General features: G+C 39.5%; 1 non-coding gene and 1 pseudogene across 1 annotated transcript; both read right to left on the bottom strand.

Annotated features, from left to right (window-relative positions):
- Nucleotides 1-934: 934 nt before the first annotated feature.
- LOC112781247 (small nucleolar RNA R71) lies at nt 935-1,036 on the bottom strand (annotated as a pseudogene).
- A 4,700-nt stretch (nt 1,037-5,736) lies between these two features.
- Nucleotides 5,737-5,844, bottom strand: LOC112780257 (small nucleolar RNA R71). The gene has a single exon (XR_003191107.1). It is a non-coding gene; the product is annotated as a small nucleolar RNA R71 (small nucleolar RNA).
- Nucleotides 5,845-10,410: the final 4,566 nt, after the last annotated feature.

The following is a 10,410-nucleotide window of genomic DNA, read 5'->3' as shown; positions in this document are numbered from 1 at the left end:
CATGAAATTAACCCCAAAAAGCGTATAAAATATCCGCTCATCAGTGCGCTCAAAAGAACGGATTCATCATTTTTATATGGGGAGTGAATTCTGGTCATCAAGTTTTATGGCGCCGTTGCCGGGGATTGGTTTGATTTTGACAATGTCTAAATTAATTGGCGAGCTAGATTAAGCATTTTAAATACCTTGTTTCTTTTTTTCTTTAATTTTTCTTTCTATTGTGTTCTCTTTTTAATTTGATCATCTTAGTTATTCATTGTTCATATTTCTATTCTTCTAACTGTTTGATTAATTGCATCAACCAAGCTAACCACTAATCTTGACAAGAGTGATTCATTCACTTGCCCTCTGCTTGCTGTTTGTTGAATGTATGACAGGTAGAAGGGGATAAACTTGATCCTTCTTCGATAGTGACCCTGAGAGGACCTTCCTTAGATTAAGGAGGGAAGCAAGAGGCAAAGGCATAGTTGGAAAGGAAGTAGTGGAGGAAGATCTGAGAACTACTATGGAGGAAGAAGTGCATAACAATGTTGGAGAGGATGCTAGCAATCATGTTGGGCAAGAGAGGAGAGTCTTAGGCTCCTACATCAACCCAAATCTAGGAAACTGTGGCAGCAGCATTCTGAAGCCAACAATCCATGCTAACAACTTTGAGTTGAAACCTCAACTCATCACACTTGTCCAGAATAATTGTTCATATGGAGGGGGTGCTCAAGAGGACCCAAACCAACATCACACTACATTCCTGAGGATCTGTGACACTATAAAGTCCAATAGTGTACACCCTAACACCTACAAGCTACTTTTGTTCGCTTTCTCACTCAGAGATAAGGCAGTAAAGTGGTTGGAAGCATTTCCCAAGGAGAGATTAACCACATGGGATGATGTTGTGAATAAGTTTCTAGCAAGATTCTACCCTCCACAGAGAGTCAACAGACTAAGAGCTGAGGTGCAAACTTTCAGACAACAAGATGGTGAAACACTTTATGAGGCCTGGGAAAGGTTCAAGGATTTGACAAGGAAATGTCCACTGGATATGATCAATGAGTGGGTGCAACTACACATCTTCTATGAAGGGCTGTCATATGAGTCAAAGCAAACAGTAGATCATTCTTCAGGAGGCTCACTCAATAAGAAGAAAACCATTGAAGAAGCCATAGATGTCATAGAGACTGTGGCTGAGAATGAATATTTCTATGCTTCAAACAGAACTCAAAAGAGAGGAATAATGGAGCTCAATTCCATGGATGCCTTGTTAGCCCAAAACAAAGTGATCACTACACAACTAGCAGCCTTGACCAAGAAGGTGGAGAAGAATCAAGTCTCAGCCATTCAAGCCCAAGCCTCTCAACAAGAAGGAGATGCACCATAAGTTGAATGTGAATGGGAGCAGGCTAACTATGTAAACAACCCTTCTAGACCACCATATGATCCAAACTCCAAGACATATAACTCAGGATGGAGGAACCACCCAACTTTTGGGTCGGGAAACCAACAAAGCCACAACCAAGATCACAACAAACCTTACCCATCTAACCAATACAACAACCACAACCCCAACCATCAATCAGGCAACAATAGACCCTACCACAATTCACAAAATACAACATACCACTCCACCCAATAAACACACAACAACCACCATCAAGACACATCAGCCTCAACCATGCAACCATGTGAAATCAAGAGCAACTTTGAGAGAGTGGAGGCTGCAATAGCGCAATTGTCATCACAGCTGACAGGAGCTATTTCCACTCTTTTGGAGAGACAAACACAGGTTGATAGAAAGATAGATGCCAACCAAGAAGAGTACAGATCCAACCTAAAAAATCAAGGCGCAGCAATCTCAAAATTGGAAGCACAAATAGGGATCTTATCTAAGCAAATACCAATGCCCAAACATATATTTCCCAGTGATACCATGGCCAACCCAAGAGGGAAATGCAAAGCCAGAAAAAGAAGTTGCAAAGGAGCCTGAAAACAAGGAAGAAGCAGAGATCCCTGTATCATCCCCATCAAAGCCAGTCTTAAAACCTTATGTGCCATAAGCCCCCTATCCACAAAGGCTGAGGAAGGATGGGAAAGACAGTCAGTTCTCTAGATTCCTAGAGATTTTCAAGAAGCTTCAGATCAATATACGCTTTGCTGAGTGATGAGCGGATAATTTATACGCTTTTTGGCATTGTTTTTAGTATGTTTTTAGTATATTTTAATTAGTTTTTATTATATTTTTATTAGTTTTTATTTAAAATTCACTTTTCTGGACTTTACTATGAGTTTGTGTGTTTTCTTGTGATTTCAGGGATTTTCTGGCTGAAATTGAGGGACCTGAGCAAAAATCTGATTCAGAGGCTGAAAAAGGACTGTAGATGCTGTTGGATTCTAACCTCCCTGCACTCGAAGTGGATTTTCTGGAGCTACAGAAGCCCAATTGGCACGCTCTCAATTGCGTTGAAAAGTAGACATCCTGGACTTTCCAGCAATATATAATAGTCCATACTTTGCCCAAGATTTGATGGCTCAAACCGGCATTCAAAGTCAGCATAGAAATTCTGGCGTCAAAACGCCAGAACTGGCATAAAAGCTGGAGTTAAACGCCCAAACTGGCACAAAAGCTGGCGTTTAACTCTAAGAAAAGTCTCTACACATGGAAGCTTCAATGATCAGCCAAAGCACACACCAAGTGGGCCCGGAAGAAGATTTATGCATTAATTACTCATTTCTGTAACCCTAGGCTACTAGTTTTCTATAAATAGGACCTTTTGATATTGTATTTAGAGATCTTTGGACGTTTAGTCCCAAGACCTTGGAGGTTGGCCATTCGGCCATGCTTACACCATTATCACTTTTGTATTTTCAACGGTGGAATTTCTACACACCATAGATTAAGGTGTGGAGCTCTGCTGTTCTTCATGAATTAAAACAAAGTACTATTGTTTTTCTATTCAACTCAAGTCTATTTCTTCTCCAAGATATTCATTCGCACCCAAGAACATGATGAATGTGATGATTATGTGACACTCATCACCATTCTCACCTATGAACGCGTGACTGACAACCACTTCCGTTCTACATGCAAACAAGCTTGAATGTGTATCTCTTGGGTTTCTAATCTAAGATTAGAACCTTCGTCTTATAGGCTATAATTATTGGCGGCCATTCCTGAGATTCGGAACGTCTAAACCTTGTCTATGGTATTCTGAGTAGGATCTGGGAAGGGATGACTGTGACGAGCTTCAAACTCGCGATTGTTGGGCGTGTGACAGACGCAAAAGGATCAATGGATCCTATTCCAACATGATCGAGAACCGACAGATGATTAGCCGTGCGGTGACAGCGCATTTGGAACATTTTCACTGAGAGGACGGGAAGTAGCCATTGACAACAGTGATGCCCAACATAAAGCTTGCCATGGAAAGGAGTATGAATGATTGGAAGAAGGCAATAGGAAAGCAGAGGTTTAGGAGGAACAAAGCATCTTCATACGCTTATCTAAAATTCCAATCAAAGAATTACATAAGTATCTCTATCTTTAGTTTATGTTTTATTTATCTTTTAATTATCAATTCTCCATCACCATCTAAATTCGCCTGACTGAAATTTACAAGGTGACCATAGCTTGCTTCAAGCCGACAGTCTTCGTGGGATTGACCCTTACTCACGTAAGGTATTACTTGGATGACCTAGTGCACTTGCTGGTTAGTTATGCAGAATTGTGACAAAGTGTAAATCGCATTTGAGAGCTCCAAGTCTTTGGCGCCATTGTTGATGATCACAATTTCGTGCACCAAGTTTTTGCCGCCATTGCCGGGGATTGTTCGAGTTTGGACAACTGACAGTTCATCTTGTTGCTTAGATTAGGTACTTTTCTTTTTATTTTTCAGAATTTTTAAGAATGAATTCTAGAGTTTCAAGATGATGTTCTTATCATCACAAAAGCTGATTGATTCTCATCAATTTAGCTGTTGAATGTAATGTCCTGCTGAAGCTTGACTAGCCATGTCTAATCCTTTTTGGACTGAAACTTTAGACTAACATTGCATGATTCCTGGAATTCTTATTAAAAAGTTTTGAATCTCTTTATTCTCTTTTCTATATAATTTTCGAAAAATCACAAAAAAAATTTTAAAATCATAAAAATAAAAAATATTTTATGTATCTTAGTGTCAATTCTTAAGTTTGGTGTCTTGCATGCATTGTTTATTTGATCTTAGTTGCATTTTTATTGTTTCTCATCATTAAAAATTCAAAAATATTTTCAAAATTGTGTCTTTTCAAGCTAATAATACAGAGAACAGAAGATTCAGAACATTCAGCAGAGGAATCAAACAGAAAAAGCTGGGAGTTCAAAACTCTCAGTGAAGAAGGAAAACTGGCGTTTAAACGCCAGCCAGGGTACCTGGCTGGGCGTTTAACGCCCAAAAAGTTCGGATTTTGGGCGTTAAACACCAGAATGGATGCCATTCTGGGCGTTTAACGCCAGGATGACACAAGAGGGAAGATTTTGTTTTTAATTCAAATCTTTTTCAAATTTTCATAATTTTTCAAAATCAAATATTTTTCAAATCATATCTTTTCAATCATATCTCTTCAAAATCAATTTATTTCCATTTTTTTATTATTTTCAAAAATCCTTGCTACTATTAATGATTTACTTCAAAATTTTCAAGTTGTTACTTGCCTATTAAGAAAGGATCAAATTTTAAATTTTAAGAATCATATCTTTTAATTTCTTGTTAGTCAAGTAATCAACTTTAATTTTAAAAACTTTCTTTTTTTTTTTTAAATTAATTTTCAATCATATCTTCTCAATCATATCTTTTCAATCACATCTTTTTCAAAATTAACTCTCAATCATATCTTTTTGATTTCTTATTTCAAAATCTTTTTCAAAAATCACTTAATTTCTTTCCCAATCTTAATTTTCGAAAATCTCATTCAAATTTTTAAATTTCTTTTTATTATTTCAAAATCTTTTTTATTTATTTTCGAAAATTCTTCTCCTCATCTCACATCCTTCTATTTAAGGGACTAACACTCCTCCTCAAGGTGCAATTCGAACTCTATCCCTCTTGATAAGTTTGAATTCTCCTCTCTCTACCTCCTCCTTCTATTCTTCTTTTCCTCTGACACCTCAAGGAATCTCTATACTGTGACATAGAGGATTCCCTACTTTCTTGTTCTCTTCTCTTTTATATGAGCAGGAGCGAAGATAAAGGCATACTTGTTCACGCTGATCCTGAACCTGAAAGGACCTTGAAGAGAAAGCTAAGAGAAGCTAAATCACAACTCTCTCTAGAGGGCCTAACAGAGCTCTTCAAGGAGGAAGAAACCATGGTAGCCGAAAACAACAATGCCAACAATGCAAGGAAGGTGCTTGGTGACTTTACTGCACCTACTCCCGACTTTTATGGGAGAAGCATCTCAATCCCTGCCATTGGAGCAAACAACTTTGAGCTTAAGCCTCAATTAGTTTCTCTGATGCAACAAAATTGCAAGTTTCATGGACTTCCATTGGAAGATCCTCATCAGTTCTTAGCTGAATTCTTGCAAATCTGTGACACTGTCAAGACCAATGGGGTTGACCTTGAAGTCTACAGACTTATGCTCTTCGCATTTACTGTAAGAGACAGAGCTAGGACATGGTTGGATTCACAACCCAAAGAAAGCCTGAACTCTTGGGAAAAGCTAGTCAATGCCTTCTTGGCAAAGTTCTTTCCACCTCAAAAATTGAGTAAGCTTAGAGTGGAGGTCCAAACCTTCAGACAGAAGGAAGGTGAATCCCTCTATGAAGCTTGGGAAAGATACAAGAAATTGATCAGAAGGTGCCCTTCTGACATGCTTTCAGAATGGAGTATCACAGGAATCTTCTATGATGGTCTGTCTGAACTGTCTAAGATGTCATTGGACAGCTCTACTAGAGGATCTCTTCATCTGAAGAAGACACCTGCAGAAGCTCAGGAACTCATTGAAATGGTTGCAAATAACCAATGCATGTACACTTCTGAAAGGAACCCTGTGAATAATGGGACAACTTAGAAGAAAGGAGTTCTTGAGATTCATACTCTGAATCCCATATTGGCTCAGAACAAAATATTGACTCAGCAAGTCAATGTGATTTCTCAGAGTCTGTCTAGAATGCAAGCTGCACCAGGCAGTACTAAGGAAGCTTCCCCTGAAGAAGAAGCTTATGATCCTGAGAACCCTGCAATGGAAGAGGTGAATTACATGGGAGAACCCTATGGAAACACCTATAAACCTTCATGGAGAAATCATCCAAACCTTTCATGGAAGGATCAACAGAGGCCTCAACAAGGCTTCAATAACAATAATGGTGGAAGAAATAGGTTTAGCAATGGCAAACCTTTTCCATCATCTTCTCAGCAACAGATAGAGAATTCTAAGCAGAGCCATTCTGAATTAGCAACCATAGTCTCTGATCTAATTAAAACCACTCAAAGTTTCATGACTGAAACAAGGTCCTCCATTAGAAATTTGGAGGCACAAGTGGGTCAGCTGAGTAAGAAAGTTACTGAACTCCCTCCTAGTACTCTCCCAAGCAATACAGAAGAGAATCCAAAGAGGGAGTGTAAGGCCATAAACACGTCCCACATGGCCGAACCTGGAGAGGAGGAAGAGGCAGTGATTTCCATTGAGGAAGACCGCAATGGACGTCCACTGGCCTCCAAGGAGTTCCCTAATGAGGAACCATGGGAATCTGAGGCTCACACTGAGACCATAGAGATTCCATTGAATTTATTTCTGCCATTCATGAGCTCTGATGAGTATTCTTCCTCTGAAGAGGATGAAGATGTTACTAAAAAGCAAGTTGCTAAGTACCTTGGAGCAATCATGAAGATAAATGCCAGGTTGTTTGGTAAGGAGACTTGGGAGGATGAACATCCATTGCTCATCAAAGAACTGGATGACTTGACTAGGCAGAGATTACCTCTGAAGAGACAAGACCCTGAAAAATTCTTAATCCCTTGTAACATAGGCACCATGACCTTTGAGAAGGCTCTGTGTGACCTGGGGTCAAGTATAAACCTTATGCCTCTCTCTGTAATAGAGAAGCTAGGGATCATTGAGGTACAAGCTGCAAGAATCTCACTGGAGATGGCAGACAATTCAAAAAAAAACAGGCTTATGGACTTGTAGAGGATGTCTTGGTAAAGTTTGAAGACCATTACATCCCTGCTGATTTCATAATCCTAGAGACTGGGAAGTGTGTGGATGAATCCATCATCCTTGGCAGACCCTTCCTAGCCACAGTAAAAGCTGTAATTGATGTTGACAGAGGAGAATTGATCATTCAAGTGAATGAAGATTCCCTTGTGTTTAAAGCTCAAGGATATCCCTCTATAACCATGGAGAAGAAGCATGAAGAGCTTCTCTCAATACAGAGACAAATAGAGCCCCCACAGTCAAACTCTAAGTTTGGTGTTGGGAGGTTCCAACATTGCTCTAAACATCTGTGAGGCTCAATGAGAGCCACTGTCAAGCTATTGACATTAAAGAAGCGCTTGTTGGGAGGCAACCCAATCTTTAACTATCTATATTGAATTTCTATTTTCTTTTGTTATTTTATGTTTTATGTAGGTTGATGATCATGTGAAGTCACAAAAACAATTGAAAAAGTAAAAACTGAAGGAAAAACAGTATTAAAAACAGAACACCCTGGAGGAGAAACTTACTGGCGTTTAAACGCCAGTAAGGGTAGCAGAATGGGCGTTAAACGCCTAGTCTGGCACCATTCTGGGCGTTTAACACCAGAAATGGGTAAGAAGCTGGTGTTAAACACCAGAAATGGGCAGCAGCCTGGCGTTTAACGCCAGGATTGGTAGCAAGGGGCGTTTTTGCACACCACATGGTGCAGGGATGAGAAATTCTTTACACCTCAGGATCTGTGGACCCCACAGGATCCCCACCATACCCCCCTCTCCACTCCTATATAAACTCATCTTCACTCCTTCATTTTCATACAACCTAAACACTACTTCTCCCCCTTGGCCGAAACACAAAGCCCCCTCCATCTCCTCTATTTCTTCTTCTTCTACTCTCTTCTTTCTTCTTTTGCTCGAGGACGAGCAACCTTCTAAATTTGGTGTGGTAAAAGCTAAAGCTTTTTTGTTTTTCCATAACCATTAATGGCGCCAAAGGCCGGAGAAACCTCTAGAAAGAGGAAAGGGAAGGCAAAAGCTTCCACCTCCGAGTCATGAGAGATGGAGAGATTCCTCCCAAGGGTGCATCAAGACCACTTCTATGAAGTTGTGGCCAAGAAGAAGGTGATCCCCGAGGTCCCTTTTAAGCTAAAAAAGGGCGAATATCTGGAGATCCGACAAGAGATCCGAAGAAGAGGTTGGGAAGTTCTCACCAACCCCATTCAACAAGTCAGAATCTTAATGGTTCAAGAGTTCTATGCCAATGCATGGATCACCAAGAACCATGATCAAAGTGTGAACCCGGACCCTAAGAATTGGCTTACAATGGTCCGGGGGAAATACTTAGATTTTAGTCTGGAAAATATAAGGTTGGCATTAAACTTGCCCATGATGCAAGAAGATGCACACCCATACACTAGAAGGGTCAACTTTGATCAAAGGTTGGACCAAGTCCTCATGGACATCTGTGAAGAGGGCACTCAATGGAAAAGAGATTCAAGAGGGAAGCCAGTTCAACTAAGAAGGCATGACCTCAAGCCCGTGGCTAGGGGATAGTTGGAGTTCATCCAACGCTCAGTCATTCCCACTAGCAACCGGTCTGAAATTACTATAGACTAGGCTATCATGATTCATAGCATCATAATTAGAGAGGAAGTAGAAGTTCATGTGGTTATATCCCAAGAACTCTACAAGGTGGCAGACAAGTCCTCTACTGTGGCAAGGTTAGCCTTGCCTCACCTCATTTGTCACCTCTGCAATTCAGTTGAAATTGACATAGAGGGAGACATTTTCATTGATGAGGACAAGCCCATCACTAAGAAAACGATAGAGCAAACAAGAGATCCCACTCATGGACAAGAGCATGAGGAAACTCCTCATCATGAAATCCCTGAGATGCCTCAAGGGATGCAATTTCCTCCACAAAACTATTGGGAGGAAATCAACACCTCCCTAGGAGAATTAAGTTCCAACATGGGACAACTATGGGTGGAGCACCAAGAGCATTCCATCCTCCTCCATGAAATTAGAGAAGACCAAAGAACCACGAGAGAGGAGCAACAAAGGCAAAGAAGAGACATTGAGGAGCTCAAGCACTCCATAAGATCTTCAAGAGAAAGAACAAGTCGCCATCACTAAGGTGGACCCGTTCTTTAATTTCCTTGTTCTTTATTTTCTGTTTTTCGAAAATTATGCTTCATGTTTATTTATATTTGTGTCTTTATTACATGATCATTAGTGTCTAAGTAACTATGCTTTAAAGCTATGAAAATAAATCCATCAGCTTTCTTAAATGAAAAATGTTTTTAATTGAAAAAGAAAAAGAAGTGCATGAATTTTAAATTTTAAAATAGTTTAATTATTTTGATGTGGTGGCAATACTATTATTTTTCTGAATGAATGCTTGAACAGTGCATATTTTTGAATTTGATTGTTTATGAATGTTAAAATTGTTGGCTCTTGAAAGAATGATGGGAAAAGGAGAAATGTTATCTGATGATCTGAAAAATCATAAAATTGATTTTTGAAGCAAGAAAAAGCAGTGAAAAGCTTGCAGAAAAAAAAAGGAGAGAAAAGAAAAAAAGAAAGAAAAAAGAAAAGCAAGCAGAAAAAGCCAATACCCCTTTAAACCAAAAGGCAAGGGTGATAAAAAGGATCCAAGGCTTTGAGCATCAGTGGATAGGAGGGCCCACAGGAATAAAATCCTGGCCTAAGCGGCTAAACCAAGCTGTCCCTAACCATGTGCTTGTGGCGTGAAGGTGTCAAGTAAAAACTTGAGATTGAGCGGTTAAAGTCGGGGTCCAAAAGCAAAAAGAGTGTGCTTAAGAGCTTTGGACACCTCTAATTGGGGACTCTAGCAAAGCTGAGTCACAATCTAAAAAGGTTCACCCAGTTATGTGTCTGTGGCATTTATGTATCCAGTGGTAATACTGGAAAACAAAATGCTTAGGGTCACGGCCAAGACTCATAAAGTAGCTGTGTTCAAGAATCAACATACTTAACTAGGAGAATCAATAACACTATCTGGATTCTGAGTTCCTATAGAAGCCAATCATTCTGAACTTCAAAGGATAAAGTGAGATGCCAAAACTGTTCAGAAGCAAAAAGCTAAAAGCCCCGCTCATCTAATTAATATTGATCTTCATAGATGTTTTTGGAATTCATTGTATATTCTCTTCTTTTATCCTATTTGATTTTCAGTTGCTTGGGGACAAGTAACAATTTAAGTTTGATGTTGTGATGAGCGGAT

This window comes from Arachis hypogaea, chromosome 19, assembly GCF_003086295.3.
Source record: "Arachis hypogaea cultivar Tifrunner chromosome 19, arahy.Tifrunner.gnm2.J5K5, whole genome shotgun sequence".
Lineage (NCBI taxonomy): Eukaryota > Viridiplantae > Streptophyta > Magnoliopsida > Fabales > Fabaceae > Arachis > Arachis hypogaea.
Note: the sequence above shows the minus strand (reverse complement) of the source record. Positions and strands in the feature narration are given on the sequence as shown.